At 40.1% G+C, this 27261-nt stretch overlaps 2 pseudogenes; one reads left to right on the top strand and one right to left on the bottom strand.

Annotated features, from left to right (window-relative positions):
• Positions 1-19575, top strand: part of LOC138989568 (glycerol-3-phosphate acyltransferase 3 pseudogene) — a 49803-nt pseudogene extending 30228 nt beyond the window's left edge.
• A 6396-nt stretch (positions 19576-25971) lies between these two features.
• LOC138989644 (small nucleolar RNA U3) lies at positions 25972-26050 on the bottom strand (annotated as a pseudogene).
• Between the last annotated feature and the right edge of the window lie 1211 nt (positions 26051-27261).

The following is a 27261-nucleotide window of genomic DNA, read 5'->3' as shown; positions in this document are numbered from 1 at the left end:
GTCTATGGTTTTGGAATGTTTTGGATACAACAAAAGTTTTTAACTTTAGTAGGAAACCCTTTAAAAAATGGTCATGTAGTACATACAGTTTTATCAGTGACTATGATCAGCAACTTGACCTGCCTCTTGAGAAATCTGTATGCAGGTCAGGAATCAACAGTTAGAACTGGACATGGAACAATGGACTAGTTCTAAATAGGGAAAGGAGTACATTAAGGCGGTATTTTGTCACCCTGTTTATTTAACTTATATATAGAGTACATCATGAGAAATGCTGAGCAGGATGAAGCACAAGATGGAATCAAGATTGCCAGGAGAAATATCAATAACCTCAGATATGCAAATGACCCATCTTTATGGCAGAAACTGAAGAAGAACTAAAGAGCCTCTTGATGAAAGTGAAAGAGGAGAGTGAAAAAGTTGGCTTAAAGCTCAACATTCAGAAAACTAAGATCATGCTATCTGGTCGCATCACTTCATGGCAAATAGATGGGGAAACAGTGGAAACAGTGACAGGCTTTATTTTTCTGGGCTCCAAAATCACTGCAGATGGTGACTGCATCCATGAAATTAAAAGACTCTTACTCCTTGGAAGGAAAGTTATGACCAACCTAGACAGCATGTTAAAAAGCAGAGACATTAGGTTGCCAGCAAAGGTCCGTCTAGTCAAAGCTATGGTTTTTCCAGTGGTCATGTATGGATGTGAAAGTTGGACCATAAAGAAAGCTGAGCAATGAAGAATTGACACTTTTGAACTGTGGTGTTGGAGAAGACTCTTGAGAGTCCCTTGGACTGCAAGGAGATCCAACCAGTCCATCCTAAAGGAGATCAGTCCTGGGTGTTCATTGGTAGGACTGATGCTGAAGCTGAAACTCTAATACTTTGGCCACCTGATGCGAAGAACTGACTTACTGGAAAAGACCCTGATACTGGTAAAGATTGAAGGCAGGAGAAGGGGACAACAGAGGATGAGATGATTGGATGGCATCACTGACTCAATGGACATGAGTTTGAGCAAACTCTGGGAATTGGTGATGGACAGGGGGGACTGGCGTGTTGTAGTCCATGGGGTCGAAAAGAGTCAGACACGACTGAGTGACTGAACTAAACTGAACTGAGCAGTCTTTCCTAAACACTTAAATATTCTTTTATGGCCTAAAACCTGAAGACTTGGCTTTTGGAAGAAATATAAGGGAATGACGGCTCTTGAATCCTGATGGGAAAGACCCTATTAGCTAGCTAGCATGGTAGTGATATCCCAAAGGGTTGTTTCTTGGATTTATGCCTCTTAATTAAGATCATGGCATCTGGTCCCATCACTTCATGGGAAATAGATGGGGAAACAGTGGAAACAGTGTCAGACTTTATTTTTTTGGGCTCCAAAATCACTGCAGATGGTGACTGCAGCCATGAAATTAAAAGACTCTTACTCCTTGGAAGGAAAGTTATGACCAACCTAAACAGCATATTAAATAGCAAAGACATCACTTTGCCAACAAAGGTCCGTCTAGTCAAGACTATGGTTTTTCCAGTGGTCATGTATGGATGTGAGAGTTGGACTGTGAAGAAAGCTGAGCGCTGAAGAATTGATGCTTTTGAACTGTGGTGTTGGAGAAGACTCTTGAGAGTCCCTTGAACTGCAAGGAGATCCAACCAGTCCATCCTAAAGATCAGCCCTGAGTGTTCTTTGGAAGGAATGATGCTAAAGCTGAAACTCTAGTACTTTGGCCACCTCATGTGAAGAGTTGACTCATTGGAAAAGACTCTGATGTTGGGAGGAATTGGGGGCAGGAGGAAAAGGGGACGACAGAGGATGAGATGGCTTGATGGCATCACCGGCTCGATGCATGTGAGTTTGAGTGAACTCCGGGAGTTGGTGATGGACAGGGAGGCCTGGCGTGCTACAGTTCATGGGGTTGCAAAGAGTCGGACATGACTGAGCAACTGTACTGAACTGAACTGAATTAAAGAGGCGTAAGCCATGTTTGAGGGCTTCCCTGGTGACTCAGACAGTAAGGAATCTGCCTGTAATGCTAGAGACCTGGGTTAGATCCCTGGGTTGGGAAGATTCCTTGGAGGAGGGCATGGCAACCCACTCCAGTATTTTTGCCTGGAGAAGCCCCAAGGACAGAGGAGCCTGGCAGGCTACAGTCCATGGGATTGTAAAGAGCTGGACATGACTGAGTGACTAAGCACAGCTCACAAACCATGCTTGAATCACTGCAATAAAGTCACCACAGGAGACCTCAAACTGAAGATTCTTTTTCTTTTTTTTAAAATGATGGCTGCTCACTGTTTAAAATAGCCAGGACATGGAAGCAACCTAGAGGTCTATCTGCAGATGAATGGATAAGAAAGCTGTGTACATATACACAATGGAATATTACTCAGCTATTAAAAAGAATACATTTGAATCGGTTCTAATGAGGTGGATGAAACTGGAGCCTATTATACAGAGTGAAGTAATCCAGAAAGAAAAACACCAATACAGTATACTAATACATATATGTGGAATTTAGAAAGATGGTAATGACAACCCTACATGTGAGACAGCAAAAGAGACACAGATGTATAGAACAGTCCTTTGGACTCTGTGGAAGAAGGCAAGGGTGCGATGATTTGAGAGAATAGCATTGAAACATGAATATTATCATATGTGAAACAGATCGCCAGTCCAGGTTTGATGCATGAGACAGGGTGCTCAGGGCTGGTGCACTGGGATGACCCAGAGGGATGGGAAGGGGAGGGAGGTGGAAGCGGGCTCAGGATGGGGAACACATGTATGCCCATGGCTGATTCATGTGAATGTATGGCAAAACCCTACAATATTGTAAAGTAATTAGCCTCCAGTTAAAATAAATTAATTAAAAAAATTAAAATGATGGCTGCTTATTTGTTTATTTTCATTGAGGCATGCAGGATCTTTAGTTGCAGCATGTGAGATCTAGCTCCCTGACCACGGATTGAACCCAGGCTCCCTGCATTGGGAGCCTGGAGTTTTAGCTACTGGACCACCACGGAAGTCCCTGAAGGTTCTTAAGAATCGTCCAAAGTAGAAAGTTTCTGGAAGGAGATGGCATTCACCCGAGATTTCAAGATGAAGCAGAAGATTACTGTATACAGCTCTATCCAGGATCCACTGAACACTGAACAAGACCATATATTAACATGTGTTCTTTTGTTCTTTGTTTCTATATTAATAGCTATCTTATTGCCTCTTTTGTTGGTATAAGGCTACCTTTGTATTCCCTATAAAGCCTCCATTCTCGATTCTGCTTTTTGTCTCCTCAATCATTCTTTGATATGAGTTCAATATCTGGCTATTTTTTAGTAGTGAACTGCCTGATGCTTTCAACAAGATTGACTCTTGGGTTTGCACACATTTTTCTTTAAGAGACACCCTGTCTTTCTTTGGCACTTGTTCCTTGTAATGAATCAGTTGATTTTCTGGGAACTAGACTTGACTGTGAGGTGGTTTTCTAGATGGCAATACCTCCACTGGCCCCACAGCCATAAATTTAAAACTCTCTGTCATATCTTATCTAGAAAAGAAGGTTCCTGTCTCTACCAAAACAATACTCAGGCACCTTTCATGGAAGCTAGCTCTGTAACTGAACTTTCACAGAATATAACTTGGGAGAGAATTAGGAAACAAATAGTGTATTTTTGAAGGCTGTCTTACTTTCAGAAGTCTTTTGCTAATGATCTTACTACTGCAAATTTCATTGCCTGGCCCTGGATCATTCCTGATTCATGATGCCAAAATGTTACAACACTGTATGATAATGTCTTAAGGGTATCTTGGCTAAAAACAGATCAAAGGGGACTCTTTAAGACTGGCATTCGAATAGTATAGAAAGGGCTGCTAGATACTCCTGGCACACTGTATGGGAACTCGTTAGGTTGGCAAACTGTTGCCTACTTCTAAGATAGTTTCTGACCCCACACAGAGCCCATTTTGGCCTATTGGTTTCTCTCTCAGAACAAGATGTTAGATAATGCAAATCAAGGAGAAAACTTGGGTTTTGGAGAATTGAACCTCTAATTGCCCAATGGGAATTCTGGACTGATTTCTTCTCTCTTTCAGCTCTTTCCTTCATATTTTATAAGTATAGAATGTAGGTGAATGCTGTTACCCAGGGAGAGCCAGACAATTCTACCAAGGCTGTAGCTCTCATCCAAGAGGTTCATGAAATTGGACAGACACTGGCTCAGAATACAAAAATTTAGATATAATATTGGTCTCTTAAAGGGTATCTTCTGCTGGTTTTGGAAAAGAATGTTGTGTTATTGTATTTCTAGTCCTGCAGACCTCTTTGGGATCTTTAATATTGTTAAAATGCTCTAGGAAGCAAACAAAGACATGATAAAATATGACAATTTGGCTAATATGCCATACCTGGTTCTGTGGTATTTACACTGGGGATGAGATCATTTTTCTTAGTTTAATTTAGGTATTATTGGATCCTGGCTGAAAAGTGGACTACAAACTCCGATCAGAAATCCTCTTAGTATTTGTTTGCACTGTGGTGTTCAAATGAGAGGTATTCTAAATCCTGCTGTATAGTCACTGAACCATCAAACGATCCAAGAAATGACCATCCAAAGAAGGAATAGAAAAACTTTACACTTATGGAGGTTGGAAAAAACCACCTTAGAAACTTGATACTCAGTCATGACAACTACAAGAGTAGTATGATCTGGGTTGATCATACTCCCAGATATTAAAGGGCCTAATCTTCAGCTCTTGCTTAAGAATGACCACAATGAGAAATGAAACTATCTATGAACAAACAGTATGTCTTCTACGTTAATATAATTTAAATATTTTATTGTCTTCATCAATATTTATTATTTCAGGAAACTCTTAACCAGGAAGATAAAAATTGCAAATACCTGTATTTTCAATTTCAAGAACTTCCCTATATACCCATTTAAATAAATATCAAAGTGTTTAATTCATAACATCAAATGATGGTTTATTCTCCAAGACACATTAAAACCCTTGCCTCAGAACACTTACCTTGCTGTATATGCTAATCCTAAACTTTTACATCATGATCCTTCCCCAATAGTAGTTAAGCCATCATCCCCTTATTTGATGAATAGCCTTAAATCAAAACCCAAAGCCTCATAAATATTCCAACTTTGCCTTTCCACTTCAACATATAACTAAGACTCTATCAATGTAGTTCTTTTCTTTTACTACAGTAAAAAAACCCCACAAAGCTACAGTAAGCAATAAACTCAACTTTGCCTTATGAACAGATGATTTTGACAGTGTTTTGAGGGAGTCACCAATATTTAGCAGCAGACATAGCATACTTGCCAATCTGAAGACATACTAACTGTGTCACTAGAGCAGGCTTCTAGAAGCTCTGGCTGTACCTGGCAATAACCCTTTAGTTGTTGGACTGTGGAGGAGGTAAAGAAGGTTCCTAGGACAGAGGAAAGTCAGGAAAGTCAGGTCTAGTCAGTGGAGGAATGTGCTTAAAGCAGTGTCTGTTTACCAAGTTGAAGTTTTCCAATATTTTAAACACTGGATAAAACATTGCACTGCCTTTACTGGTGGGTACCAGTTAAACTGGCACATCTTCCTTGTAGTTCAGTTGGTAAAAAAAATCTGACTGTAATGCAGGATACCTGGGTCAGGAAGATCCCCTAGAGAAGGGAGTGGCAACCCACTCCAGTATTCTTGGCTGGAGAATACCATAAACAGAGGAGCCTGGCGGGCTACAGTCCATGGGGTCAGAAGAATCAGGCTTAGCGACTAAAGCACCAGCTCCAGTTAAATATCAGTCCTTGGTGAACTGATCATGGTAGATCAGACTGAAAAAAGATAATTCATCAAAGCCAATGTGGATAGATGACCATCTGAGGGAATAGATGTCTTTGTCTGTTGAAGGTCTTGCTAAGCTATCAGTTCAGTTTAATTGTTCAGTTGTGTCTGACTCTTTGTGACCCCACAGACTGCAGCACACCAGGCTTCCCTGTCCATCACCCACTCCCGGAGCTTACCCAAACTATTGTCCATTGAGTCGGGATTGCCATCCAACCATCTCATCCTGTGTCATCCCCTTCTCCTCCTGCCTTCAATCTTTACCAGCATCAGCGTCTTTTCTAAGGAGTCAGTTCTTCATATCAGGTGGCCAAAGTATTGGAGCTTCAGCTTCAGCATCAGTCCTTCCAATGAATATTCAGAACTGATTTCCTTTAGGATTGACTGGTTTGATCTCCCTGCAGTCCAAGGGACTCTCAAGAATTTTCTCCAACACCACAATTCAAAAGTATCAATTCTTCATTGCTTAGCTTTCTTTATGATCCAACTCTCACATCCATACATGACTACTGGAAAAACCATAGCTTTGACTAGATGGACCTTTGTTTGCAAAATAATGTCTCTGCTTTTTAATATGCTGTCTAGGTTGGTCATAGCTTTTCTTCCAAGGAATAAGTGTCTTTTAATTTCATGGCTGTAGTCACCATCTGCAGTCATTTTGGAGCCCAAGAAAATAAAGTGATTTTGGAGCCCAGGAAAATGATTGATAGAACCACTCCTATATGGGCGGGCTTCCCAGGTGGCTCAGTGGGTAAAGAATCCTTCTGCAATGCAAGAGATACGAGAGACACAGGTTCGATCCCTGGCTGATGTTTTTGAACTGTGGTATGGAGAAGACTCTTGAGAGTTCCTTGGACTGCAAGGAGATAAAACCAGTCCATCCTAAAGGAAAAGAACCCTGAATATTCATTGGAAGGACTGATGCTGAAGCTGGAGCTCCAATACTTTGGCCACCTGATGCAAAAAGCTGAATCACTGGAAAAGACCTTGATCCTGGGAAAGATTGAGGGCAAGAAGAGAAGGGGGTGGCAGAGGATGAGATAGTTGGATGGCATCACTGACTCAACGGACATGAGTTTGAGCAAACTCCAGGAGATAGTGAAGGACAGGGAAGCCTGGCGTGCTGCAATCCATGGGGTTGTGAAAAGTAGGACATAACTTAGCGACTGAACAAAACAACAACAAATTGTTTCTTGACTGCCTTTCCTTTTTTTCTGCATTTCCTCACTCCCCTAATTATTAACTGCTTGAATCTGCCTTTTGGAACTCAGGAAGATTGAAGCCTTTTCCCTATGAAGAATCAGAAATGACCAAGACACTAAACAATAATCTATCTAACAGTTTGCACCAATTTATATTCTATATCAACATACATGAAAAAGAATAATTCCTCTTATAACCACCACTTGGTATTGTAAATTTTGATATATTTTCCAATCTGCTAGGTGGAAAATGATATCAACAATATCCTTTTCAAAATGCTTATTTATTTAAGGAGGAACAAAGTTGAATATATTTTCATGGTTTTAGTGACCATTTGTGTGTGTGTGTGTATGCTGCTTGATCATATCCTTTGCCTACCTTTAGAATTTCTGTTCAAAATAATTTCAATTTGTATGGAAATACAAAAAACCTCGAATAGCCAAAGCAATCTTGAGAAAGAAGACTGAAACTGGAGGACTCAACCTGCCTGACTTTAGACTGTACTATAAACCTACATGGGAGAAGGCAATGGCACCCCACTCCAGTACTGTTGCCCGGAAAATCCCATGGATGGAGGAGCCTGATAGGCTGCAGTCCATGGGGTCACTAAGAGTCAGACATGACTGAAGCGACTTGGCAGCATAAACTTACATTCATCAAGATGGTACTGGCACAAAGACAAAAATTTAGATCAATAGAACAAAATGGAAAGCCCAGAGATAAATCCACGAACCTATGGACACTTATCTTTGACAAAGGAGGCAAGAATATACAGTGAAGAAAGGACAATCTCTTTAACAAGTGGTGCTGGGAAAACTGGTCAACCACCTGTAAAAGAATTAAACTAGAACATTTTCTAACACCATACACAAAAATAAACTCAAAATGGATTAAAGATCTAAATGTAAGGCCAGAAACTATAAAACTTCTAGAGGAAAACATAGGCAAAACACTCTCTGACATAAATCATAGCAGGATCCTCTATGACCCATCCTTCAAAAAATAAACAAATGGGATCTAAGTAAACTTAAAAGCTTTTGCACAGCGAAGGAAACTATAAGCAAGGTGAAAAGACAGCCTTCAAAATGGGAGAAAATAATAGCAAATGAAGCAACTGACAAAGAATTAGTCTCAAAAATATACAAGCAGCTCATGTAGCTCAATTCCAGAAAAATAAATGACCCAATCAAAAAATGGGCCAAAGAGCTAAACAGACATTTCTCCAAAGAAGATATACAGATGGCTAACAACACATGAAAAGATGCTCAACATCGCTCATGAGAGAAACGCAAATCAAAACCACAATGAGGTACCATCTCACGCTGGTCAGAATGGCTGCTATCAAAAAGTCTACAGACAAGAAATGCTGGAGAGGGTGTGGAGAAAAGGGAACCCTCTTACACTGTTGGTGGGAATGCAAACTAGTACAGCCACTATGGAGAACAGTGTGAAGATTTCTTAAAAAACTGGAAAAGAACCGCCATATGACCTAGCAATCCCACTGCTGTGCATATACATCAAAGAAACCAGAATTGAAAGAGACACATGTACCCCAATGTTCATTGCAGCACTGTTTACAATAGCCAGGACATTGTAGCGACCTAGATGTCCATCGGCAGACGAATGGATAAGAAAGCTGTGGTACATATACACAATGGAATATAACTCAGCTATTAAAAAATAAAGCATTTGAATCAGTTCTAATGAGGTGGGTGAAACTGAGGCCTATTATACAGAGTGAAGTAAGTCAGAAAGAAAAACACCAATACAGTATATTAATGCATATATATGGAATTTAGAAAGATGGTAATGATGACTCTATATGCGAAGCAGCAAAGGAGACACAGATATAAAGAACAGGCTTTTGGACTCTGTGGGAGAAGGTGAGGGTAGGATGATTTAAGAGACTAGCATTGAAACATGTATATTATCATGTGTGAAATAGATCGCCAGTCCAGGTTTGATGCATGAGACAGGGCGCTCAGGGCTGGTGCACTGGGATGACCCTGAGGGATGGTATGGGGAGGGAGGTGGGAGGGGGGTTCAGAATGGGGGACACATGTACACCCATGGCTGATTCATGTCAATGGATTCCCTGGTGGCTCAGACGGTAAAGGGTCTGCCCGCAATGCAGGAGACCCCGGTTCGATCCCTGGGTTGGGAAGACCCCTGGAGAAGGAAATGGCAACCCACTCCAGTATTCTTGCCTAGAAAATCCCATGGATGGAGGAGGGCTACAGTCCATGAGGTCACAAAGGGTCGGACACGACTGAGCGACTTCACTTTAACTTTCATGGCAAAACCACTACAATATTGTAAAGTAATTAGCCTCCAATTATCTCACACGGTAGTAAAGCAATGCTTAAAATTCTCCAAGCCAGGCTTCAGCAATACGTAAACTTTGAACTTCCAGATGTTCAAGCTGGTTTTAGAAAAGGCAGAGGAAGCAGAGATCAAATTGCCAACATCTGCTGGATCATCAAAAAAGCAAGAGAGTTCCAGAAAAACATCTATTTCTGCTTCATTGACTATGCCAAAGCCTTTGACTGTGTGAATCACAATCAACTGTGGAAAATTCTGAAAGAGATGGGGATACAAGACCACCTGACCTGCCTCTTGAGAAACTTGTATGCAGGTTAGGAAGCAACAGTCAGAATTGGACATGAAACAACAGACTGGTTCCAAATAGGAAAAGGAGTACATCAAGGCTGTATATTGCCACCCTGCTTATTTAATTTATATGCAGAGTATATCATGAAAAATGCTGGACTGGAGGAAGCACAAGCTGGAATCAAGATTGGTGGGAGATATACCAATAACCTCAGATATGCAGATGACACCACCCTTATGGCAGAAAGTGAAGAAGAACTAGAGAGCCTCTTGATGAAAGTGAAAGAGGAGAGTGAAAAAGTTGGCTTAAAGCTCAACATTTAGAAAACGAAGATCATGGCATCCGGTCCCATCACTTCATGGCAAATAGATGGGGAAACAGTGTAAACAGTGGCTGACTTAATTTTTCTGGGCTCCAAAGTCACTGCAGATGGTGATTGCAGCCATGAAATTAAAATATGCTTACTCCTTGGAAGGAAAGTTCTGACCAACCTAGATAGCATATTAAAAAGCAGAGACACTACTTTGCCAACAACGGTCCATCTAGTCAAGGCTATGGTTTTTCCCAGTTGTCATGTATGAAGATGAGAGTTGGACTATAAAGAAAGCTGAGCACCGAAGAATTGATACTTTTGAATTGTGGTGTTGGAGAAGACTCTTGAGAGTCCCTTGGACTGCAAGGAGGTCCAACCAGTCCATCCTAAAGGAGATCAGTCCTGGGTGTTCATTGGAAGGACTGATGCTGAAGCTGAAACTCCAATAGTTTGTCCACCCGTTGCAAAGAGCTGACTCATTTGGAAAGACCCTGATGCTGGGAAAGATTGAGGGTAGGAGGAGAAGGGGATGACAGAGGATGAAATGGTTGGATGGCATCACCAACTTGATGGACATAGGTTTGGGTGGACTCCAGGAGTTGGTGATGGGCAGGGAGGCCTGGCGTGCTGCGGTTCATGGGGTTGAAAGAGTTGGACACAACTGAGGGACTGAACTGAACTGCTGCTGCTGCCAAGTCATTTCAGTCGTGTCCGACTCTATTCGACCCCATAGATGGAGACCACCATCTGCCTGGAGATCTTGCCTGGAGAATCCCCATCCCTGGGATTCTCCAGGCAAGATCACTGGAGTGGGTTGCCATTTCCTTCTCCAATGCATGAAAGTGAAAAGTGAAAGTGAAGTCATTCAGTCGTGTCTGACTCTTAGCGACCCCATGGACTGCACCCCACCAGGCTCCTCCGTCCATGGGATTTTCCAGGCAAGAGTACTGGAGTGGGGTGTCACTGCCTTCTCCGGAACTGAACTGAAAATAAATAAGTTTTAAAAAAAGAAAAGCAAAAAAAATTTCTGTTCATTTTGATGATATTGTTTGTCTTCTGAAGAATTTATTCTTAAACTTGTTTTGTGTGTTACAATGTTTTCTCATTTTTTTTTTGGATGTGATTTGTGATAGTTTTGCTATGTGGAAGTTTAACATTTATATTTAGTCAGATTGCTAACTTTTTCTCTTTACTTTTTAATATCATACTTAGAAGGTTTTTTCTACTTCAAGAATATTACTTTTTAAAACCTCAATCATGTTCTATTATTTTTGTGGTCCTTTTCTTTTAAAGTCATTTACTGATTTCAACTTTTTTTTTTCTGTCCACAGATGAAACCCCGTGCCCTTTGCAGTGGAAGCATAGGAGTCTTAACTACTGGACCGTCAGGGAGATCCCTGTGTTTCCCCTTTCATGTTTGAATCTCTGATATATTTGAAAGTCATTTTGATACTCTACTTGAGGTAGTGATCCAACTTGATTTTTTGAAAAGCTCTCAGTTTCTACTTGTTCAATATTGAGTAAACAAGGATTGATTGCTCATTTGTTTGGAATCTTTAATGACAGTTTCCCAAAGCTTTGTTAATGTGAGTGCTTAAAATTCCACTTTTGGGGTAGTCTTTAGCAATTCACTCTGCGTACTGTTTTCCCACAACTGCTGGCTGATGGCAATGAGTAAAAAGATTCTGTTGAAACTAGGACAGACTGCAGCTCACATGGTAAGGCAGTGGTAAAATTCACAACAGGAAAGTCGGTTCATTGTTTAAAAAAAAATATATTGACTGACTTTTTGGATGGGAAAGGTGAAGCCCTCTCTGTCCATCAACCTCAGCCCGGGCATAGTCCTGAAGCCTTGGGTGAACTGCTTTGCATGAGAAAAGTAAAAGGAAAGTGAAGGTCAGAGGCTGGCAGCTAGGAGAATCAGGGGCTGGCAAAAAGATCTGGAGAGAGAGATGGGAGAAGATGGCAACAAGCCAGAGCCTGAGGGAGAATACGGCCAGCAAGAAACAGCCCACCAGGGAGAATAGGTAGTAGCTTTTTGGATCAGCAATATTTAATACTACATTTTAAGTTGTTGCTTGTATTTCATTATGCTATGATATGCTCCTTCTGCTACCCTTCACCTATAAAAACCTATTATACACCAATTTGTATTAGTGGCTTTCTGTGGGGAGTGAATAAAGTGAGGGTGGTATTTTGCACCAGGGCAGAGAGAGATGGCAGCAGCTACCAGGATACAGGGGACTACAGGCTTTAGAATGGACTCATTCTGAAGAAAACAGCCCCTCCCCACTCCAACTTCTCTGCTCTCAGTACACACAAACAACATAAGCTCCACGAGGGCAGGAGTTTTCTTGCCTTCTCTTTTAACATATAGCTGAGATTTTTTGTTGTCATTATTGTTGAACATACAGCTCTCTCTTTTTAAATTTGGCTGCTGGGTCTTAGTTGCTGCACATGAGACCTAGTTTCCTGACCAGGGGTCAAACTCAGGCCCCTGCACTGGGAGGGTAGAGTCTTAACCACCGGACCACCAGGGAAGTCCAAGGACACTTTTTTAAAAAACTGGATATTTCTTGCTTTATTTCTACTGTCTAGAATAGAGCTTGACACACAGTAGTCACTCAGGAAGAGATTGTTGGAATGAATGAATGAAAATCCCACCAGAGATCTGGTTTGACTATAGTATTTAGAATGGGGGTTTCAGGCTGTGCATTTAATTGTTAAAGAAAAGGTGAATCCAGAATGCCAGGATTTGGGATTCTGGCTTTGATTTGTCAGCCTGGAATCCTGCCTGCTTTAGTTCTGATCTCTCATGTGAGATGTCCCTGCATATGTTTGAATTTACTCTCAATGGATAAGCAATTTGTGACACTGTGGTGATGGAGACGTCTTTAATGTCTTCTTTAATTACTTCCTAAATGGAATTACCCTGAAAATGAGTCTTTCACTGCATATTTTCATGACACTTATTATATAACTCAATTAAATCAGCCCCTCACCTCATACAATGAGGTAACTTGAGAACTCGAAGGCAGTTTTTAATCAGAAGCGTATTCTCCATTATGGGGTCATTTAAGTTTTGGAAGAGAAAAGCAACAGGAGGGGATGACCTTAGTTCTCAAGTCCTAGTGTGACCATGGTGAAGAAGGTCATTGTCAATAAGGAACGGCCTTTGTGAGTCCAGACAGATGAGAATTGGGACTTCAGTGAAGAATTCTTTTGGAATTAAGGATGCCTTCCCACAATTGTGATTGGTTGATTCTCAGTGACCAGGATCTATGATTGTTCTGTCCTGAATGTGAAATGCACATGCAGAAGTTTTCTGCTAAAGTAAGGGATGGCCTTGGAATTTGGTAGTTTGGGGCTTGGATTGGGGGCTACCATTCCAGGATGGAGGCTTCTCAGCTGGTGCAGTGGTAAAGAATCTGCCTACCAATGCAAAAAACACAAGAGATGTGGGTTCAATCCCTGGGTCAAGAAGATCCTTTGGAGTAGGAAATGGAAACCCACTCCAGTATTCCTGCCTGGAGAATCCCATGGACAGAGGAACCTGGAGGGCTACAGTCCATGGGGTTGTGAAGAGTCAGACATGACTGAGCGACTGAGAATACAGCACATACCAGGATGGCTAAAGTATTTGAGGACAGCTATCTGACTTCAGGAGAAGAGAGAAGGTAACCAAGGGACTTGACCACTGATTCCTTTGAACATACAAGTCTCTGTGATCTTCTGAGTTGCAGTTTTCTCATGCATAAAATGGAAGGAATAATACCTACCTCACTGGGTTTTGGTGAAGTATAGCGATACTCTACCTATGGATACCTTTCTGAGTGCTAGCTACACAGGAAACACTGAATAAAACACGATTCTGTTTAAAGGGCTTCCCCGGTGGCTCAGATGGTAAAGAAACAGCCTGCAATATGGGAGACCTGGGTTTGATTCCTGGGTTTGGAAGATCTCCTGGAGGATGGCATGGAAACCCATTCTAGTATTCTTGCCTGGAGAATCCCCATGGAAGAGGAGCTTGGCAGGCTACTGTCCATAGTGTTGCAAAGAGTCAGACATGATTGAGCGCCTAGGCACAGCAGAGCACATTCTGTTTAAAAATGTTTTTCAGATTTGCTTGGAAATAACTATACAGCAGGCAGCTCAGGAAAGTTCAAATAAAGAGCATGTGGGACGGCAGATTACGAATCAAGTACATGATTGGCATCTCTCTTCTCCCCTTATTCAGCAAGTGAGGCAAGATGGCAGCCACTCATACATTCGCCAGAGTAGAAACATGGCACAAAATGCAGGGCATGACTCTAGCCTTCAACTGTTTGAAACTTGTTTTAAAAGATTTATTTTTCTGGCAGAGCCTCATAACTAAAGAAAATAAAGATGAATAATAAGATGATCATAATAATAAAATTTGGGGCATATAGCAATGTGCCAGACTCTGTCCTGAGCAACCTCTTGGTATTCCTCCCATTCATCAGCTCTGAGAAGTAGATGAGCTGGATCAGGGAACTTGATGTTCATCCTGTTAAATTCAGTTGAATTAGGTCTGGCCAGTTGGTGCAGGCAGTTGTAATCTTTTTGTAATCTATTCAGTCCTTGACCAGGGCTTCCCAGGTGGTGCTAGTGATAAAGAACCCATCCGACAGTGCAGGAGACATGAGATGAGAGTTCAGTCCCTGGGTTGGGAAGATCCCTTGGAGAAGGGCAGGACAACCCACTCCGGTGTTCTTGCCTGGAAAATCCCATGGACAGAGGAGCCTGGCCAGCTACAGTCCATGGGGTCGCAAAGACTTGGACATGACTGAAATGATTTAGCATGCAGTCCTTTACCATTATTGCTCTTTTCCATCTTCAACTTGTCTGAAAATTTGATCATTGGGCCACAAATACCCCCATTCAAATTGCCAGTGAAACAATGAACTAGTTTAAGAACAGGATAAAACTTTGCATAATGCTTTTGGAAAATCTCTTTGCAGAGACTTTGATTCATAACTTAGCATTCTTTGGGTTTGGCTCTACCCAAGCTTTAAAGTGATTAATGTTTATCCATCTTGTCCACAAGGATATCATGATTGCTGAAATGCAGATTTATAATATCTACAGCAGGTCTGTGATTCCTACCACACCAGTAATCTTAGGGAAAAAACCTGTCATGAGTGTTCTTGAAATCAGGGTAGTTCCTAATGATCACAACTTCCTCTTTAAGTGCTTGATATTTTGAAAATAATTGATTCTAGGTTTTTTCCTACAATCAACGGTGGGCTTACCAATCACTCACTTTGATTTTATAAAATTCACATTCTGTCCTTTGCTGAAAATCAGAAATTATTTTTAAAAAATATATCCTTCAGATTTCTCACACCTCTTTTTTTGTGGGATGCCATTGATGATCTTAGGAAAGTTTCAGAAAAACGGTAAATCTGGACACTGAATTTTAAGGTGTTGGATTAATGAGGAGAGAATAAAAGTCAGATCTTAGATTTCACACTGCTTTTCCTTAATGTGTTCTAAGCACCTTTGTGTTTTGAGTTCAGCATAAGAAAAAGAATTTTAGTTCACTAGAAATCTATGTGCAGACGGCTCTTGGGCATATTTCTGGAACATCTCCTTTCTGTCAGGTGGTTGTTTTTTGACAGCACAATGTATTGAATTTGGCACTTACTCATTTTACTCATTTACTCATCTTATTCATTTTTATATGCAAGTCATGCTGTTTCAAATATGTCTTTGATGATTACAATTGCCTGGATATTTAAGATTATCAGAAAACAAATAAGTACAACTCTTAAGAATTGTACTTAATGAAGAGTTTCAACTACTAGTTTTTCAAAGCTTTTCATTCCAAACTTTTATTCTTAAAAAACAAGAGGCCTGATAGAGGCCTAATTCCCTGAACTCAGCTTTGGTTTGTGCATATGGATAATTGAGCTTCTCTTTTTTTCCCTCAGAATCAGGTACAGAACACTGGAGTCTGCAGCACTGGCCAAGTGTCTCTCCTGAGTACTGTGTATGGCATTTCCACACACTTCTGGAAAGGGGTGGCGCTAAAACCTGCTGCTTGTAGCCTGGGTGCTAGGGACCTGGGATGGATTACACAGCTTATTTCTAGAGGAACATCAAAACAGATCACCCCATTTCCGGAAAGCTTAGTATTATTTGGGCTGCTTTTTTAAACACCAAGATCAAAGTCAACCATAGAGGCATTCCTTTACATCATGGCAAGGTTGGGTTTGTGAAAAGTTGTTATAAACTGACTTGCAGATTGGATTCTATTTTAAAAGTACTCTGGTGGTTTAATAGTTGAAAGTATGTGTTAAGATCTTTCTTCTTTAATGTGAAAGAATACTCTATTATGTATATTCTGTGTAAATATGGATTTTTATTTGATAATTTTTCTTTAAACAGATTTAAAAAAAAATCCTGACTCTGCTTCTTTAAGACGGACTGTGAAAACAATGGTCCTTTCTGCAAGCCAGCATTTCAGGGCCAGATGCCCTGAAATCTGACATTTGACATCAATCAATGTCAAAGGCACTTTCTTTTGGGTTACATTGCCTTATTTCCAAGAAAAATATATATCGTAATTATAGTTGTCTAAAATAATAACTGGTCTTTTAAAATAAGTCGCTTGAGAAACATTAAGTAAACATTAAATAAAGCCTTATTTTAAAAGCTGTCAGAAATTTCTTTTCTGGCTGGGTTTAAATAATGATATCTGCCAGATAATAATAAGATAATTTTATGTTAAAAAGTGATTCAAAGAGAATAAATTATATATGTAATATTATCAATATCAATGTAATCATAAATAATACAAAAAATTGCCATGATTTGAATCACATAAATTTAGATTTTAATGTAAGGTGACTATATCATATGTGATTACTCTAGATATCAACTGCTCACAGCTCTGGCTGTATATTAAAATAACTGAGGAGGTTTGAAAAGACCTTGATGCCTTGGTGCCTTGAGACCCATATCCAGAGACTCTGACTGAATCAGTCTGGGAAGCAGACTAGAAACTATGTTGCCAAAGGTCCACAGGTGTCCTAATGACAGTCAAGGCTGGGAACTACTGTGTAGTTGTAACCTGAAGTGTGCTTGTGAAAGTTCTTGACTTGGAACTTTTACATTCAGACTCTCAGGTCCCACCCCAAACTTCGAATCAGAATCTACATTTTAACCGGATCTTGAGACGATTCATTTGCACTATGTTTTTCATAGCACTTCAATTTAAAAGTGCGTTCATAGCCATTCTTTTATACATACATTTATTAATTGATTATTATTATTATTATTTGGTCCATTGATTAAGTATCTGGTGGGGACAAACACTGCTCTACATACTGGGAAACATAAAAGTATGAATAAGGGGGCCTTGTTCACTGAAACTTGGTCTCCCCATGTCGCTCGCTCTCCCAAATTCTGGCTGAGTCTCCATCTGGAGCATGGAACCAGCCATGCTTGCTAATTATGCCTGGGCTTCTAAGATCCGACCGGGGAGGCCTCAGTGTCTCCTCTCCTTCGGGAGAACGGAAGGACGCCTGCAGCCTACGGGTTGGAAGCCATTGTGGAAGACGAAGTGACCCAGAGGTTCTCCTCAGAGGAGCTAGTGTCATGCAACCTCCTCACAAGGACCAATGTGAATTTCCAGTACGTCAGTCCGCGGCTCACCATGGTGTGGGTGCTGGGCGTCATCGTGTGCTACTGTGTTCTCCTGCCTCTGAGGCTTACTTTAGCTGTCATTGGGATCGGTTTGTTTGTTATAGGAACCACCCTGGTTGGACAGCTGCCCAGAAACAGACTCAAAAACTTCCTGAGTGAAGTGGTCCACCTGACTTGCTGCCGCATCTGTGTTCTCGCCCTCTCTGGAACCATTCACTATCATAATAGGTGGGCCAGGTTCATGGTGGATTGATGGGAATCATTCAGAGATCCATGGTCAAGGCTTGTCCACATATCTGGTTTGAACGTTCAGAAATGAAGGACCGACACCTGGTTATTAGGAGACTAAAAGAACATATTGCTCTTAAGGAAGAATTACCCATATTAATCTTTCCTGAAGGAACTTGTAACAACAATACTTCAGTCATGATGTTTAAAAAAGGAAGCTTTGAAATTGGAGGAACCATCCATCCAGTTGCCATTAAGTATAATCCTCGGTTTGGTGATGCGTTTTGGAACAGTAGTAAATACAACATTGTGAGCTACCTGCTTCGAGTGATGACCAGCTGGGCCATCGTCTGTGACGTGTGGTACATGCCCCCCATGACCAGAGAGGAAGGAGAAGACGCAGTCCAGTTTGCTAACAGGGTTAAGTCTGCTATTGCTGTACAAGGAGGATTGACCGAGCTTCCTTGGGATGGAGGGCTGAAGAGAGCCAAGGTGAAGGACACCTTTAAGGAAGAGCAGCAGAAGAATTACAGCAAAATGATTGTGGGCAATGGATCTCTCAAGTCGGAACTGGACTGAATGCCATCCAGGCTTTCCAGAGCTAGTCCTTAGAGATGGAACGGGGTGGAGTTTTTTTTCTTTTTTTTTTGGCGAGGGGAGGAAGGGAGTGCGTTGTTTTGTTTTACTTTTTTTTTTTTTAATTGTTAACCTTTTCTACAGGATGGTTGTCTCTACCTCCTTGTGCCAGAGGCGGAACCCACAGTGCCCTTCTTGGCTTTTGTTGTTATAGCATTAGCCGCATCAACTGTAAAGTAGTGTACTGAGTTTGAACTGATTCTGCCTTTTGTGAAATGACTGTGGCCTTGTGGATTGAATGAAGTATTTGTACTGGAAAAAGTTCTTCTAAAACACTTTGGGAACTCATTGAGAGGGCAGTTCTCAAGAAAATACCCCAAACTTTGTTCATGATTTGTTTTCACACGCCCTTCCCTTCCCACTTTCCTTAATCACTCAAACAAGGATTGCACATTCGGTTCGAATGGCTGTCATGGTTTTGTTCTACTACAAGGTTGAAAAGAAAAATGGAAGACAGTCTTTAGGAGAACGGACAGCTTTGTGGCCCCTTGATCTCAAAGTTGAAAGGAAATTAAATATTTTTTACTGGCGTGTTAGAAGAGACATCCTATTTGGTGAGCTTTACCAAAGAAAAGTGAATCCCCGTTACAGTGAGTGCATAGTTATATGTAGGTGACTTTCAAATAGACCTATGTTAGCCAGCAACTGGCGATAAAGCTTTTAGTTTTCCAAGTTTCTATAGTAAAGATCTCTACCTGACGCCTCTCCCATCCGTTGATTTGTTTGATCCGTGTCACCAAACACATTTCAAAGAGGAAGAGCCTCTGACAACCACCACCAATTGCATTGAGTGTCTTCTGCAGAGGTGGGGGTGTTGTGAGTGAAGTGGGTGGTGCTGTTCCTCCCCCATCACCCGTTTGTCCTTTAGTTCAGAACTTTCCCATTTTCTTAAACAGGAAAATAAGTGACAAAATTACCTTTTGGAATCTGAGCCTTAAATCTTTTAAAGGGGAAAATCAGTGTTTCCCGACTGTGCAGCATAAGCAACGTTGATAGCAATATAGTGCCATCAGAGTGTTATTTCTCTTCTGGGAACCATGTACAAAATGTGACACTGTCTTACGGTGAATATAAATAAATTCTATATTTCTAAAAAAAAAAAGTATGAATAAGATTTGAGCCTTCCTTTCCAGAAACTTTCAAAGAAGCAGAGTGGGCATAGGATGGAGACATGGAAGCAGATTCAGGACAAGAGTTGCAATCTAGCTCTAATACAGAATTGTCTATAGTCTTCTGGGAAGAAAACTGGAAAGTGAAAGCTTTTTCCATTCTACCCTACTTTCACCCAGGGAGTGCTATTTGAGCTGGGTTTTTGAAATACAAGTAAGAGTAGGGCCAATGTTTTTCATTCTATTTTTATTTATTTATTTATATTATTATTGGCTGTCCTGGGTCTTCATTGCTACATGAATGGCTTTCGCTAGTTGCAGAGAGCAGGGCTTAGGTTACTCTTTTGTTATGGAGTATGGGCTCTAGAGTGCAGACTTCAGTATTTGTGGCCTAAAGGCTTGGCTGCTTCATAGCATGTGGAATTTTCCTGGACCAGGGATTGAATCTACAGCCTCTGCATTGGCAGGCAGATTCTCGACCACTGGACCACCACGGAAGTCCAAGGCCACTGGTTCTTTCATAGGTCTTGATTTTTTTAAATTGGAGGACGATTGCTTTATGGTGTCATGTTGGTTTCTACCGTGCATGTCTGTGTATTAAGTTGCTTCAGTCTTGTCCAACTCTGTGTGACCCTATGGACTGTAGCCTGCAAGGTTCCTCTGTCCATGGGATTCTCCAGGTAAGAATACTGAAGTGGGTTGCCATGCCCTCCTCCAGGGGATCTTCCCAACCCAGGGATTGAATCTGTGTTTCTTGTCTTCTGAATTGGCAGGCAGGTGCTTTACCACTTCGTTATCTGGGAAGCCCAAGGCCAGGGGTTTTTAAAGTATGATTCCTGGACTAGCAGCATAAGTATCACCTGGGAATTTGTTAGAAATATCAGTTCCTGAGACTTTCCCATACATAATGAATGACAAACTGAGGGAAGGACCAACAATTTGCATTTTCATAAGCCTTCCATTGGATTTTGATACACACAAGTTTGAAAACAGTGGCTGTAAGCATTTTCCAGACAGAGGAGATGGGAAGGAGCATTGCAGGCTATTGGAAACTTGCTCTCCAAAACCAGAATAAAGCTCATTCACAGTGTACCATGAAGTTTTCATGGCTCGAGCACAGTGTGTTGACTGTACTTGGAATTTTATTTTGCTCAACAGTTTTGCTCAATATTTTGTTTCATGTAGCTTTATTGTAATTCCCTTTTTAGGTCATTTGGTCATAAGTCATTTAAATTTTATGATTGTGATTATCTATCACATTTAAAGAGAAAACTCTGTGTTTGGATGTATGATTCATTGTTTTCCTTTTTGAAAGCCAAACTGAAGTTGGCTGAATACTCTTTTTATTATATCCAAACATTGTGATTTCTAAAGAAATGCCACAATATAAGACCATCCTCATTTATATTTAAATGAACCTTAAATAGTCTTTCTTGTTGCAGAACTGCCTATGACCTCATTGGATGGGGAGAGTCTGTATAAACCCAAACCTCATCAATTTTAGTGATGTCAGTTTTTCTATTTTTAATATTTTCTTATTATAATATCCCAGCAAGAGAACACACTTTTCCCCCCAACCTTTCTTTCTCCCCTTCGCAAGTTGAAGTGCTAATTAGTACCTTGGAGGCCAAGTGAAGGTCACTGGAGAGGAAAAGGGCCTGGATAATAATCTATGAAATACAGCTCAAAGAAAATTCCCACTTGAGAGCTGGAAGGGATAACAGAGGTCAAATAATTCAGCTGTCTTACACTGGAGGCCTCTGAGGGCTTAAACAAGTTGCTCAGAGTCAACTGCTAATGGGAAAGCTGGAACCAGAAACCACATTTCCAAACTCTTGTTTAGTGTTCTTTCTATTACATTACGGATGCACAGAAGACTGTATCCCCAGGAGGAAAACACAAACTGTATATGAGTGGCTGAAGAACAGCCGTTGATTTTTTCTTTTGCAGTTTGTACAGGGCTAGTCATACACCAAGGGACTTACCTGACGGCTCAGCTGGTAAAGAATCTGACAGCCAATGCAGGAAATGTAAGAGAGATGAGTTCAATCCCTGGGTTAGGAAGATCCCCTGAAAAAGGAAATAGCAACCCCCTCCATGGAATGGACATGGAGCCATGGACTGGAGCCATAAACAGCGGGCTACAGTCCATGGGGTCACAAAGAATTGGACATGACTGAGTGTGCGTGTGTGTGCACACACATGCACGTATACATAATCATACACCAGATCACATCCAATTTAATGGTTTTAAAGTATGTATTGGTTGTTATCTCCAAAATTCTCTTTGGAATGAGTTAGAGGTTCAGTTCAGTTCAGTTCAGTCACTCAGTCGTGACCGACTCTGCATCTCCATGAACCGCAGCATGCCAGGCCTCCCTGTGCATCAACTCCCGGAGTTTACCCAAACTCATGTCCATTGAGTCAGTGATGCCATCCAAGCATTTCATACTCTGTCTTCCCCTTCTCCTCCTTCCTTCAATCTTTCCCAGCATCCAATTTGATGCTTTTAAAGTGTATATTGGTTGTTATCTCCAAAATTTTCTTTGGAATTAGAGTTAAGTAGATGATAAAAAGGAAATAAGAAAATCAATCAATCTAATGGTCATATCCTTACTGAGGCCCAGGCTTTATGTTCAATAACCTCCTGAACAAGTCTATCTGGACATTCCAGATAGGCATTAGAGAATAAGCATTTCCCCATTATATGCATATTCTCTCCTAAAACTTGCTCCTTCCACTTTATACTTTATCATTATTTACTCAGGACCTTTAGGATCATTCTCAACTCTTCTTTCTCTCATTCCACACATTAACTCAATCACAAACTCTCTCCATTTAATCTCCTGTCACTCTTACATCATAAACAGTTTCCAAATCCTATACTTCCTTACCACCTGCACTTCCATTGTCTTTTTTTTTTTTTGGAGAAGGAAGGATTTATTACTTGCAGTAAGTAAGGAGAACACGTGGGATCTTTCCTAAAGCAGTGTCTCCTCGAATAGCAAAACTGTGGATGTTTTAAGCTAAAGGTACATGTGTGTTTGTGAAGGGGCTTGAGGTGAGGAGAATTCAACACAGAATTGGGACAGAAGTTGACAGAATCCAAGCTTTAGTCCATTGAGTGAGGAGGGTCAGAAAAGTCTTCACCATCTTCTCTTTAGTTCTGGTCGATCCGGTGGTTGAGAGCTTAAGAGGTTTTAAATTCGGCAAAATATGTCAACAAAGTGTTTCAGGCTAAACCGGAACTGGGGAGTCCTTAAAACTTAATATCTTTGCTATTGTTACTTCTCTTGCCAGATGAAATTATTTTTATTGTTTTCTTTTTTTCAGATAACACAAAAGAGTTTTATTTAGTTAGAAAAATTTATATGATTGTTCTCTATATTGGTGTTTTTTAAATTTTATTTTATTTTTAAACTTTACAATATTGTATTAGTTTTGCAAATATCGAAATGAATCCGCCACAGGTATACCTGTGTTCCCCATCCTGAACCCTCCTCCTCCTCCCTCCCCATACCCTCCCTCTGGGTCGTCCCAGTGCACCAGCCCCAAGCATCCAGTATCGTGCATCGAACCTGGACTGGTGACTCGTTTCTTACATGATATTATACATGTTTCAATGCCATTCTCCCAAATCTCCCCACCCTCTCCCTCTCCCACAGAGTCCATAAGACTGATCTATACATCAGTGTCTCTTGTGCTGTCTCGTACACAGGGTTATTGTTACCATCTTTCTAAATTCCATATATATGTGTTAGTATACTGTATTGGTGTTTTTCTTTCTGGCTTACTTCACTCTGTATAATAGGTTCCGGTTTCATCCATCTCATTAGAACTGATTCAAATCTATTCTTTTTAATGTCTGTCTCCATCTATTAGTGTCCTCTTTGATTTCTTTCACCAGTGTTTTATAGTTTTCCATATATAGGTCTTTAGTTTCTTTAGGTAGATATATTCCTAAGTATTTTATTCTTTCCGTTGCAATGGTGAATGGAATTGTTTCCTTAATTTCTCTTTCTGTTTTCTCATTATTAGTGTATAGGAATGCAAGGGATTTCTCTGTGTTGATTTTATATCCTGCAACTTTACTATAATCATTGATTAGTTCTAGTAATTTTCTGGTGGAGTCTTTAGGGTTTTCTATATAGAGGATCATGTCATCTGCAAATAGTGAGAGTTTGACTTCTTCTTTTCCAATTTGGATTCCTTTTATTTCTTTTTCTGCTCTGATTGCTGTGGCCAAAACTTCCAAAACTATGTTGAATAGTAATGGTGAAAGTGGGCACCCTTGTCTTGTTCCTGACTTTAGAGGAAATGCTTTCAATTTTTCACCATTGAGGATAATGTTTGCTGTGGGTTTGTCATATATAGCTTTTATTATGTTGAGGTATGTTCCTTCTATTCCTGCTTTCTGGAGAGTTCTTATCATAAATGGATGTTGAATTTTGTCAAAGGCTTTCTCTGCATCTATTGAGATAATCATATGGTTTTTATTTTTCAATTTGTTAATGTGGTGTATTACATTGATTGATTTGTGGATATTGAAGAATCCTTGCATCCCTGGGATAAAGCCCACTTGGTCATGGAGTATGATTTTTTTAATGTGTTTTTGGATTCTGATTGCTAGAATTTTGTTAAGGATTTTTGCATCTATGTTCATTAGTGATATTGGCCTGTAGTTTTCTTTTTTTGTGGGATCTTTGTCAGGTTTTGGTATTAGGGTGATGGTGGCCTCATAGAATGAGTTTGGAAGTTTACCTTCCTCTGCAATTTTCTGGAAGAGTTTGAGCAGGATAGGTGTTAGCTCTTCTCTAAATTTTTGGTAGAATTCAGCTGTGAAGCCGTCTGGACCTGGGTTTTTGTTTGCTGGAAGATTTTTGATTACAGTTTCGATTTCCGTGCTTGTGATGGGTCTGTTAAGATTTTCTATTTCTTCCTGGTCCAGTTTTGGAAAGTTGTACTTTTCTAAGAATTTGTCCATTTCTTCCACGTTGTCCATTTTATTGGCATATAATTGTTGATAGTAGTCTCTTATGATCCTTTGTATTTCTGTGTTGTCTGTTGTGATCTCTCCATTTTCATTTCTAATTTTATTGATTTGATTTTTCTCCCTTTGTTCCTTGATGAGTCTGGCTAATGGTTTGTCAATTTTATTTATCCTTTCAAAGAACCAGCTTTTGGCTTTGTTGATTTTTGCTATGGTCTCTTTTGTTTCTTTTGCATTTATTTCTGCCCTAATTTTTAAGATTTCTTTCCTTCTACTAACCCTGGGGTTCTTCATTTCTTCCTTTTCTAGTTGCTTTAGGTGTAGGGTTAGGTTATTTATTTGACTTTTTTCTTGTTTCTTGAGGTATGCCTGTATTGCTATGAACTTTCCCCTTAGGACTGCTTTTAAAGTGTCCCACAGGTTTTGGGTTGTTGTGTTTTCATTTTCATTAGTTTCTATGCAAATTTTGATTTCTTTTTTGATTTCTTCTGTGATTTGTTGGTTATTCAGCAGCGTGTTGTTCAGCCTCCATATGCTGGAATTTTTAGTAGTTTTTCTCCTGTAATTGAGATCTAATCTTACTGCATTGTGGTCAGAAAAGATGCTTGGAATGATTTCTATTTTTTTGAATTTACCAAGGCTAGATTTATGGCCCAGGATGTGATCTATCCTGGAGAAGGTTCCATGTGCGCTTGAGAAAAAGGTGAAATTCATTGTTTTGGGATGAAATGTCCTGTAGATATCAATTAGGTCTAACTGGTCTATTGTATCGTTTAACGTTTGTGTTTCCTTGTTAATTTTCTGTTTAGTTGATCTATCCATAGGTGTGAGTGGGGTATTAAAGTCTCCCAGTATTATTGTGTTATTGTTAATTTCTCCTTTCATACTTGTTAGCATTTGTCTTACATATTGCGGCGCTCCCGTGTTGGGTGCATATATATTTATAATTGTTATATCTTCTTCTTGGATTGATCCTTTGATCATTAGGTAGTGATCATCTTTGTCTCTTTTCACAGCCTTTGTTTTAAAGTCTATTTTATCTGATATAAGTATTGCTACTCCTGCTTTCTTTTGGTCCCTATTTGCATGGAAAATCTTTTTCCAGCCCTTCACTTTCAGTCTGTATGTGTCCCCTGTTTTGAGGTGGGTCTCTTGTAGACAACATATGTAGGGGTCTTGTTTTTGTATCCATTCAGCCAGTCTTTGTCTTTTGGTTGGGGCATTCAGCCCATTTACGTTTAAGGTAATTACTGATAAGTATGATCCCGTTGCCATTTACTTTATTGTTTTGGGTTCGAGTTTATACACCGTTTTTGTGTTTCCTGTCTAGAGAATATCCTTTAGTATTTGTTGGAGAGCTGGTTTGGTGGTGCTGAATTCTCTCAGTTTTTGCTTGTCTGAAACTTCTCTAGTAACAAACTATAGAAATGATCCCTGAAAGTATAGTCTTTCCATTGTCTTAAATCAGGCTACCCTTACCCCTTATTAAAGCTATCGCAACATCAACATGCTTTGTCCTCATTTTCCTGCCTCCAGCCTCATAGTTGGACATTTCTCTTTTACACTATTTTCAGAGTGATCTTTTTAAAGTATAAGTTGTATCACCCCATAAACTATGCTTAAAACCTACAATAATTCCCCATCAATAATAGGATAAACCTTAGCACAGAACACTCAACTTTCTATGATGTGGCCTCTGCTTATCGCGTTATCCCCACCTCTGATCCTTCTTCAGGATGTGCTTACCCATTCTCCAGCATAATCAGGTTGTTAGGAGCCAATCAGACTTGCTTCTCCTGCCTGGTGAAAGCCTATTCATTCAGCACATCTCAGACATCACCTTCTCATTCATGTCATCTTTGACATTACTTTATTCTTCTCCACAGCTGGGGTGAAATATCTTTTTCTCGGCATCTCTGTACCTTACCTATCTTCTATGTTCTTATGTAATTTTCTCCAACATTTTATCATGAAAATTTTCAAGCAGACAGAAAAGCTGAAAGAATTTTGCAAGATTTTGCAAATAACATTTTACTCTGTTTACTTTGTTACAACACTACCAAACCATCAATACATCTTTTTAAAAAATGCATTTCAAAGTAATTTGCAGATATCAATATACTGCCTTCCAAATAATTCAGAATACATATCATTCAGAGTTTTGTTGTATGTATTAGAAGTTCCTTTACAAAATATTACTGAATAATATTCCATTGTTTTACTATATCACAGCTTAAAAAAAAAATCATCATCCAACTGATGCACACTTGGGCTGTTTCTAGTTTCTGGCTATTATAAATAAAGCTACTATGAATATTCTTGAACAAGTTTTTTGAGATATGTCTTCAGTTCTTTTGGGTAAATTCGAGGATTGGAATTTATGGTCATAGAATATTTTGTTACTGTTCAGTCACTCAGTCATGTCCCACTCTTTGCAATCCCATGGACTGCAGCACGCCAGGCTTGCCTGTCCTTCACCATCTCCTGGAGCTTGCTCAAACTCATGTCTATTGAGTCAGTGATGCCATCCAACCATCTCATCCTCTGTTGTCCCCTTCTCTTCTTGCCTTCAATCTTTCCCAGCATCAGGGTCTTTTCTAATGAGTCGGCTCTTCACATCAGGAGACCAAAAAGTATTGGAGCTTCAGCTTCAGTATCAGT

This window comes from Bos mutus, chromosome 10 (assembly GCF_027580195.1).
Source record: "Bos mutus isolate GX-2022 chromosome 10, NWIPB_WYAK_1.1, whole genome shotgun sequence".
NCBI lineage: Eukaryota > Metazoa > Chordata > Mammalia > Artiodactyla > Bovidae > Bos > Bos mutus.
The sequence above is the reverse complement of the archived record's forward strand: the minus strand, read 5'-3'. Positions and strand labels throughout refer to the sequence as shown.